Source organism: Rhipicephalus microplus, unplaced genomic scaffold (genome assembly GCF_043290135.1).
Source record: "Rhipicephalus microplus isolate Deutch F79 unplaced genomic scaffold, USDA_Rmic scaffold_202, whole genome shotgun sequence".
Classification (NCBI taxonomy): Eukaryota; Metazoa; Arthropoda; class Arachnida; order Ixodida; family Ixodidae; genus Rhipicephalus; species Rhipicephalus microplus.
In genome coordinates, this window is record NW_027464773.1 from 190001 (window position 1) to 200000 (window position 10000).

Consider the following 10000-nt stretch of genomic DNA (forward strand, 5'->3'; position numbering starts at 1 on the left):
CCACTCACTCGATCGCCATGTCTGTTTGCCACAGTTTTCCCGGTGGTGCCGCACCCGGGCTCGCCCCGGCAGACGCGTTTTTTTTTTTCTTTCGCCCCGGCTGACGCAGTTTTCGCGCCGCCCCGGCTGACGCGGTTTCGTGCCGCCCCGGCAGACGCGGTTTTTTGCGCCGCCCCGGCTGACGCGGTTTTTGCCGCCCCGGCTGACGCAGTTCGGACTTAGCACTTTTCGGCTGTGCCTGGCTGGCGGCCCACTCACTCGATCGCCATGTCTGTTTGCCACAGTTTTCCCGGTGGTGCCGCACCCGGGCTCGCCCCGGCTGACGCAGTTTTCGCGCCGCCCCGGCTGACGCGGTTTCGTGCCGCCCCGGCAGACGCGGTTTTCGCGCCGCCCCGGCTGACGCGGTTTCGTGCCGCCCCGGCAGACGCAGTTCGGACTTAGCACTTTTCGGCTGTGCCTGGCTGGCGGCCCACTCACTCGATCGCCATGTCTGTTTGCCACAGTTTTCCCGGTGGTGCCGCACCCGGGCTCGCCCCGGCTGACGCAGTTTTCGCGCCGCCCCGGCTGACGCGGTTTCGTGCCGCCCCGGCAGACGCGGTTTTCGCGCCGCCCCGGCTGACGCGGTTTCGTGCCGCCCCGGCAGACGCAGTTCGGACTTAGCACTTTTCGGCTGTGCCTGGCTGGCGGCCCACTCACTCGATCGCCATGTCTGTTTGCCACAGTTTTCCCGGTGGTGCCGCACCCGGGCTCGCCCCGGCAGACGCGTTTTTTTTTTTCTTTCGCCCCGGCTGACGCAGTTTTCGCGCCGCCCCGGCTGACGCGGTTTCGTGCCGCCCCGGCAGACGCGGTTTTTTTTGCGCCGCCCCGGCTGACGCGGTTTTTGCCGCCCCGGCTGACGCAGTTCGGACTTGGCACTTTTTGGCTGAGCCTGGCTGGTGGCCCACTCACTCGATCGCCATGTCTGTTAGCCACAGTTTTCCCGGTGGTGCCGCACCCGGGCTCGCCCCGGCTGACGCAGTTTTCGCGCCGCCCCGGCAGACGCGGTTTTCGCGCCGCCCCGGCTGACGCGGTTTTTGCCGCCCCGGCTGACGCAGTTCGGACTTGGCACTTTTTGGGCTGAGCCTGGCTGGCGGCCCACTCACTCGATCGCCATGTCTGTTTGCCACAGTCTTCCCGGTGGTGCCGCACCCGGGCTCGCCCCGGCAGACGCGTTTTTTTTTTCTTTCGCCCCGGCAGACGTGGTTCCCCCCCCCCCCCTTTTCGCTCGCCCCGGCTGACGAGGTTTTCGCGCCGCCCCGGCTGACGCAGTTTTCGCGCCGCCCCGGCTGACGCGGTTTCGTGCCGCCCCGGCTGACGCGGTTTTCGCGCCGCCCCGGCTGACGCGGTTTTTGCGTCGCCCCGGCTGACACGGTTCGGACTTTGCACTTTTCGGCTGTGCCTGGCTGGCGGCCCACTCACTCGATCGCCATGTCTGTTTGCCACAGTTTTCCCGGTGGTGCCGCACCCGGGCTTGCCCCGGCAGACGCGTTTTTTTTTTTTCTTTTCGCCCCGGCTGACGCAGTTTTCGCCCCGCCCCGGCTGACGCGGTTTCGTGCCGCCCCGGCAGACGCGGTTTTTTGCGCCGCCCCGGCTGACGCGGTTTTTGCCGCCCCGGCTGACGCAGTTCGGACTTTGCACTTTTTGGCTGAGCCTGGCTGGCGGCCCACTCACTCGATCGCCATGTCTGTTTGCCACAGTTTTCCCGGTGGTGCCGCACCCGGGCTCGCCCCGGCAGACGCGTTTTTTTTTTCCTTCGCCCCGGCAGACGTGGTTCCCCCCCCCCCCTCCGTCTTTCTTTTTGTTTTTTTTTTCGCCGCGGCTGAAGTGGATTTTTCGGTGCCTCGACGCCCCGGTAGTCGCGGTTTTTCCGTTTCCGCACGGCCCCGGCTGACGCTGCTCGGTCACAGTCGCCTTTTGTGAGGATTGCAGACTTCTTGAGCGCGGGTGTTTTTTTTTTGTTGTTGTTGTTGTTTTATTACGCATTCGCTCCAGCAGACGCTGTTTAGACTTTTTGTTTCCTCTTTTATCCTGCGACGAGGTGACGAGGTTTATTCGGTGCCCCGCCGCCCCGGCTGAAGTGATTTTTCCTGTCCCGTGCCGCCCCGGCTGACGCGGTTGGGACTTCGCGTTTGTTCGGCCGCCACGGGTTTTGGCGCACTCGCTCGGTTGCTTGTTGTTGCCACTTGTTGCGAACCCAGGTTTCTTGAGCGAGCGCGGGCGTTTTTTCTTCCTTTCTTTCTTTGTTCTATGTGTTAGCGAATCGGCCTTTAATATCACACGAGGACTCACAACCAACAATTTTCAGTTTGAAGTGTAAAAAATCTGCAGGTGTTGACGTAACTGACTTGCCCCGTACCCTTGAGTACATCCATGAAGTTCTCGTAGTACTACTAAATCGCATTATTCCAAGTGGAGAAATTCCCATAAACTTGCAAACCTCTACACGAAAATCGGTGCGCGTGATAAAGTTGAAAATTATCGTCCGATATCAAATGTGCCTTCTATAACACAAATTCTAGGAAAAAAAAAAAAACACTTGTTCGCCGTTTTCTGCGCCGTGACTGGCAGCACTCCGGCGAAGCGAAACGGGGTCGATTCGAGCACGATATCGGCGTCTTTCGACGTGCTCGCCGGCGACCGTCGCACGAGTACGTCGCACGAGCGCGTCTGCCGGGGCGCCGTTTGCGAAGCCGACGCAAAAGTGGGAACCGCCGCTCGGATGATCGCCGCTTTCGGCAGAGTGAGTGTTGGCACTCCGGGGAAGCGAAACAGCGTGAATGCGCCCACGAAATCGGCGTATTTTGAAGTGCCCGCCGGCGACCGTCGCACGAGTACGGTAAACCGCGTCAGCCGGGGCGTAGTTCGGGACGCCGACGAAAAAGTGGGAAGCGCAACTCGGATCTTCGCCGTTTTTGCAGGAGTGAGTGGCGGCCCTCCTGCGAGACCAAGAAGCATCGATTCGTGCACGAATTCGGCGCCTTTCGACGTGATCGCCGGCGACCGTCGCTCGAGTAGGGCAAACCGCGTCTGCCGGGGCGGGCTTCGGGACGCCGATGCGAAAGTGGGAAACGCTGCTCGGATGTTCGCCGTTTTTGGCCGAGTGAGTGCTGGCACTCGGGCGAAGCCAAACGGGGCCGATTACGGCACGATATCGGCGTCTTTCGACGTGCCCGGCGGCGACCGTCGCACGAGTACGGTAAACCGCGTCAGCCCGGGCGGAGTTCGGGACGCCGATGCGAAAGTGGAGAACGCCGCTCGGATCTTCGCCGTTTTTGGAGGAGTGAGTGGCGGCACTCCGGAGAAGCCAAGGAGCGCCAATTAGCGCACGATATCGGCGTCTTTCGACGCGCTCGCCGGCGACCGTCGAACGAGTAGGGCAAACCGCGTCTGCCGGGGCGGGGTTTACGACGCCGACGCAAAAGTGGGAACCGCCGCTCGGATGTTGGCCGTTTTTGGCAGAGTGAGTGCTGGCACACCGGCGACGCGAAAGAGCGCGAAAGCGCCCACGAAAGTGGCGTATTTGGACGTGCTTGACGGCGACCGCTGCAGGAGTACGAAAAACCACGTCAGCCGGGGCGAGCGACCCACGGCGGTCTGGGTGCTTATCGCTGCTATTATAGGGGCACCCCGGCAGACGCAGAAAAAAAAAATTTTTTTTCGACCTTCTTTTTTGCTGGTCGAGCTCGGGTAACCCAGGTCGCAATGGGAGCCGCGCACGAAAGCGGCGTCGCGAGACGCGTTCGCGGTCGCTAGTCGCACGAGCTCGGCAACCGCGTCAGCCGGCGCGGAGTTCGGGATGCCGACGGCTAAGTGGGTACCGCTGCTCGGATGTTCGCCGTTTTTGGCCGAGTGAGTGCTGGCACTCCGGCGAAGCGAAACGGGGCCGATTCGGGCACGATATCGGCGTATTTCGACGTGCTCGCCGGCGACCGTCGCACGAGTACGGCAAAGCGCGTCTGCCGGGGCGAGGTTTGCGATGCCGACGAAAAAGTGGGAAGCGCCGCTCGGATCTTCGCCGTTTTTGCAGGAGTGAGTGGCGGCCCTCCTGCGAGACCAAGAAGCATCGACTCGCGCACGATATCGGTGTCTTTCGACGTGCCCGCCGGCCACCGCCGCACGAGTACGGCAAACCGCGTATGCCGGGGCGGCGTTGGCGACGCCGACGCAAAAGTGGGAACCGCCACTAGGATGTTCGCCGTTTTTGGCAGAGTGAGTGCTGGCACACCGGCGACGCGAAAGAGCGCGAAAGCGCCCACGAAAGTGGCGTATTTGGACGTGCTTGACGGCGACCGCTGCAGGAGTACGAAAAACCACGTCAGCCGGGGCGAGCGACCCACGGCGGTCTGGGTGCTTATCGCTGCTATTATAGGGGCACCCCGGCAGACGCAGAAAAAAAAAATTTTTTTTCGACCTTCTTTTTTGCTGGTCGAGCTCGGGTAACCCAGGTCGCAATGGGAGCCGCGCACGAAAGCGGCGTCGCGAGACGCGTTCGCGGTCGCTAGTCGCACGAGCTCGGCAACCGCGTCAGCCGGCGCGGAGTTCGGGATGCCGACGGCTAAGTGGGTACCGCTGCTCGGATGTTCGCCGTTTTTGGCCGAGTGAGTGCTGGCACTCCGGCGAAGCGAAACGGGGCCGATTCGGGCACGATATCGGCGTATTTCGACGTGCTCGCCGGCGACCGTCGCACGAGTACGGCAAAGCGCGTCTGCCGGGGCGAGGTTTGCGATGCCGACGAAAAAGTGGGAAGCGCCGCTCGGATCTTCGCCGTTTTTGCAGGAGTGAGTGGCGGCCCTCCTGCGAGACCAAGAAGCATCGACTCGCGCACGATATCGGTGTCTTTCGACGTGCCCGCCGGCCACCGCCGCACGAGTACGGCAAACCGCGTATGCCGGGGCGGGGTTGGCGACGCCGACGCAAAAGTGGGAACCGCCACTAGGATGTTCGCCGTTTTTGGCAGAGTGAGTGCTGGCACTCCGGCGAAGCGAAAGAGCGCGAATGCGCCCACGAAAGTGGCGTGTTTGGACGTGCTTGACGACGACCACCGCAGGAAAACGAAAAACCACGTCAGCCGGGGCGAGCGACCCATGGCGGTCTGGGTGCTTATCGCTGCTATTATAGGGGCACCCCGGCAGACGCAAAAAAAAAAAAAAATTTTTTTCGACATTCTTTCTTGCTCGTCGACCTCGGGTGACCCAGGTCGCAGTGGGAGCCGCGCACGAAAGCGGCGTCGCGAGACGGCTTCGCGGTCGCTAGTCGCACGAGCTCGGCAACCGCGTCTGCCGGGGCGGAGTTCGGGACGCCGACGGCTAAGTGGGAACCGCCGCTCGGATGTTCGCCGTTTGTGGCCGAGTGAGTGCTGGCACTCCGGCGAAGCCAAACGGGGCCGATTCCGGCACGATATCGGCGTCTTTCTACGTGCTCGCCGGCGACCGTCGCACGAGTACGGCAAAGTGCGTCTGCCGGGGCGGGGTTTGCGACGCGTACGCAATAGTGAGAACCGTCGCTCGGATGTTCGTCGTCTTTCGCCGAGCCAGTGCTGGCACTCCGGCGAAGCCGAACGGAGCCGATTCGGGCACGATATCGGCGTCTTTCCACGTGCTCGCCGGCGACCGTCGCACGAGTACGGTAAACCGCGTCAGCCGGGGCGGAGTTCGGGACGCCGATGCGAAAGTGGGAAGCGCCGCTCGGATCTTCGCCGTTTTTGGAGGAGTCAGTGGCGGCACTCCGGTGAAGCCAAGGTGCGCCAATTCGCGCACGATATCGGCGTCTTTCGACGTGCCCGCCGGCCACCGTCGCACGAGTACGGCAAACCTCGTCTGCCGGGGCGGGGTTTGCGACGCCGACGCAAAAGTGGGAACCGCCGCTCGGATGTTCGCCGTTTTTGGCAGAGTGAGTGCTGGCACTCCGGCGAAGCGAAAGAGCGTGAATGCGCCCACGAAAGTAGCGTATTTGGACGTGCTTGACGGCGACCGCCGCAGGAGTACGAAAAACCACGTCAGCCGGGGCGAGCGACCCACGGCGGTCTGGGTGCTTATCGCTGCTATTATAGGGGCACCCCGGCAGACGCAGAAAGAAAAAAAAAAAAATGGGGACATGGCGTGCGTCACCGTGCGGCTTCGCAGCGTTGCCGAAGTCGCCGAGCCCTTCGACTGAGCCGAACGGCGGACAGGGAACGTTGGTCGGCCGTTCTAACCTGTCGGTGCCACGCCGAGACGTCGTTAAGGAAAACCGCGTCGTGGGCCTCTACGACGCCGTCGAGTCGTTGTACGTTTGGTGTCCAGCGTGTCGGCGGCGAGTAGCGGACACGTCGTTCACGACTTCGGTCTTTCGCAGTCGACGCGAACTTGCGGAGAGTCGTGGTGCCTCACGTTTTCGGCAGAAACCGCGGCGGAATTTTCCCGTGCGTGCGCGCACGACCTCGGTGCTGTGCCGTCAGCGTAGTGTTGCACAAACTCGTGGCCTACCCAAGGTGCGGTACGTTTGCGGCCGTATCCTCGGTGGGAATTTCGTGAGTAGGGTCGCAAATTCTACGACCTCGGCGGGTTTGAGAGCGACGTAGACTTGTGGCACGCTCAACGTGCCACACGTTTCGGGGCACACCCGCGGTGAAATTTTCTCGAGTACGCTCGTATTAGTGCCCAAGGAGGTCTGGGTACTTATCGCTGCTATTATGTGGGGGTTCTCGTGAGCGGCGTACGCGAAAGCGACCGGGTGTCTGATATGCGGCGGGCTTCGGCCTCGTCAAGCGTGTCCTCGGGTCTGCTCCAGGGGAATCCACGGCAGTCGTCTGCAGCCTCATCCGCTTGATGCGTTAGGGGCTGGTTGTCGGACGGTGCCGTTTTACCACGATATCGAGGTGTGTTCCGTGTCGTCCTCGGGCGATTCAGATGCGAAAGCGCCGAAGACGCGGGCGTGACCCGTCGTCTGGCGGCTTTGCAGTCTCGGCTCCGTTGCTAGTTCCGGCCGGTCCACCGACAGTGCAGCGGGCTTGGGCAACCCGCACGGCGCGACCGAGTCGATGCAACGAAAAAGAGCGAGCATGAACGTGCTTCTTGCCGCACGGCTCCCACTCGTCTTTCGGGAAGGTTGTGCCGTAGCGAGCTCGAACGCCGTCATCTCGGAGTGCAAAATAAGCGTGTTGGGGCGCCTGAAGGTGGCCTCCGCCGCACACAGACTGCGTCCGGCCCGCCGAAGGCGAGGACGGACGCGCAGTCGAACGATTACCTGGTTGATCCTGCCAGTAATCATATGCTTGTCTCAAAGATTAAGCCATGCATGTCTAAGTACATGCCGAAATAAGGCGAAACCGCGAATGGCTCATTAAATCAGTTATGGTTCCTTAGATCGTTTCTTCCTACTTGGATAACTGTGGCAATTCTAGAGCTAATACATGCAGTGAGCCTGGAGCCCTTTGGGTAACGGGTGCTTTTATTAGACCAAGATCGATCGGGTTTCGGCCCGTATTGTGTGGTGACTCTGGATAACTTTGTGCTGATCGCATGGCCACGAGCCGGCGACGTTTCTTTCAAGTGTCTGCCTTATCAACTTTCGATGGTAGGTTACTTGCTTACCATGGTTGTTACGGGTAACGGAGAATCAGGGTTCGATTCCGGAGAGGGAGCCTGAGAAACGGCTACCACATCCAAGGAAGGCAGCAGGCGCGCAAATTACCCACTCCCGGCACGGGGAGGTAGTGACGAAAAATAACAATACGGGACTCTTTTAAGGCCCCGTAATTGAAATGAGTACACTCTAAATCCTTTAACGAGGATCAATTGGAGGGCAAGTCTGGTGCCAGCAGCCGCGGTAATTCCAGCTCCAATAGCGTATACTAAAGCTGCTGCGGTTAAAAAGCTCGTAGTTGGATCTCAGTTCCAGACGAGTAGTGCATCTACCCGATGCGACGGCTCGGACTGAACATCATGCCGGTTCTTTCTTGGTGCACTTCATTGTGTGCCTCGAGATGGCCGGTGCTTTTACTTTGAAAAAATTAGAGTGCTCAACGCAGGCGAGTCGCCTGAATAAACTTGCATGGAATAATAGAACAAGACCTCGTTTCTGTTCTGTTGGTTTTTGGAATACGAGGTAATGATTAAGAGGGACGGACGGGGGCATTCGTATTGCGGCGCTAGAGGTGAAATTCTTGGACCGTCGCAAGACGAACTACTGCGAAAGCATTTGCCAAGAATGTTTTCATTGATCAAGAACGAAAGTCAGAGGTTCGAAGGCGATCAGATACCGCCCTAGTTCTGACCATAAACGATGCCAACCAGCGATCCGCCTGAGTTACTCAAATGACTCGGCGGGCAGCTTCCGGGAAACCAAAGTATTTGGGTTCCGGGGGAAGTATGGTTGCAAAGCTGAAACTTAAAGGAATTGACGGAAGGGCACCACCAGGAGTGGAGCCTGCGGCTTAATTTGACTCAACACGGGAAAACTTACCCGGCCCGGACACTGGGAGGATTGACAGATTGAGAGCTCTTTCTTGATTCGGTGGATGGTGGTGCATGGCCGTTCTTAGTTGGTGGAGCGATTTGTCTGGTTAATTCCGATAACGAACGAGACTCTAGCCTATTAAATAGGTGCGGGGTTCCCAGCACCTTACAACCTTCTTAGAGGGACAAGCGGCTCCTAGCCGCACGAAACAGAGCAATAACAGGTCTGTGATGCCCTTAGATGTCCGGGGCCGCACGCGCGCTACACTGAAGGAAGCAGCGTGTCTTTATCCCTGTCTGAAAAGACTGGGTAACCCGTGGAACTTCTTTCGTGATTGGGATAGGGGCTTGCAATTGTTCCCCTTGAACGAGGAATTCCCAGTAAGCGCGAGTCATAAGCTCGCGTTGATTACGTCCCTGCCCTTTGTACACACCGCCCGTCGCTACTACCGATTGAATGATTTAGTGAGGTCTTCGGACCGATGTCCGGCGCGGCCTTTCGGTTGCGCCGGTCTGTTGGAAAGATGACCAAACTTGATCATTTAGAGGAAGTAAAAGTCGTAACAAGGTTTCCGTAGGTGAACCTGCGGAAGGATCATTAACGGATTGTGAAGGGTGAGCGCCTCAGCTGCGTCTGCGCCCGACACTTTCTGCCGCTGACCCCGTTTGGACGCGGGGTCGGCTTTTCCCCACGGGGCTGCCTGAATGTGGAGCGGCACCCCGTGACAAATTGTTGCGCCCAGCGGACGCCAACACCGCGACCTTGGACGGTCGGCCAGGTGGCGGACGCGGGTACAAACGGCGCAACGCACTCATAGGTCGGCTTTCGACCCGCCACTGCACCGTGGCTCGAAGCGCTCGAAATGCGCGACCCGACCGCTGCGGGACCGCCTAGTACTGTAAACAGGAGCGGCGGAGCGCGAACGGCGAGTCGTGGTTACGTCGGTAGAAGGCGAGGCTGCGCGTTCCCGAAACGCCAGCCGAGTGCCCTCCCGACCGTTCGAGCGTGCAAGAACGAGACCCGACAATCGCGCGGCGACTGCCAAGTACGAGAGGAACGGCACAAGCATCGGCGGTCGGTCAAGGAACTGGCGATGTGACGGGTCCGCTGTGCACCAGTGCATACCGTCCCGCCGTCCGCGGCAAGCGCCTCCGCGTCCTCGGGTGACGGAGGCTGCCGGTCGGTTCTTGCAGGCGAGGGATCTCGCTGGCACCGGTTCGCGTTGACGCGCGGCCGGTCATGGCACGGCGATGCGACGGCCGAGGTGCGCAGTACTCGATGGAGGAACCGCACGCTCCGATGACCGTCCCGCCCTCCGCGGCGTATGCGTACCGACCGTAATGGTTGCAGCAGCGCCGGCCGGCTTTTGAATTCGCCACACGAAACACGGTGCGAGATCGCGGTTAGGGGAGCGTCGACGTTGCCAGGCGTTTTGCTTGCTGCCGAGGGAAAGGCGGCACGGCCACGTCGCGCTCGTCGCGATTAGCGGGTCTGCGCGCTTTGGGAAGGTGCCGCAACGACTTGC

The 10000-nt window shown here is 60.5% G+C and overlaps 1 non-coding gene across 1 annotated transcript; it reads left to right on the forward strand.

Moving 5' to 3' along the window:
• Nucleotides 1-7260: 7260 nt before the first annotated feature.
• On the forward strand, nucleotides 7261-9075 carry LOC142792072 (small subunit ribosomal RNA). Its single transcript, XR_012890629.1, has one exon. It is a non-coding gene; the product is annotated as a small subunit ribosomal RNA (ribosomal RNA).
• The last annotated feature ends 925 nt before the right edge of the window (nucleotides 9076-10000 follow it).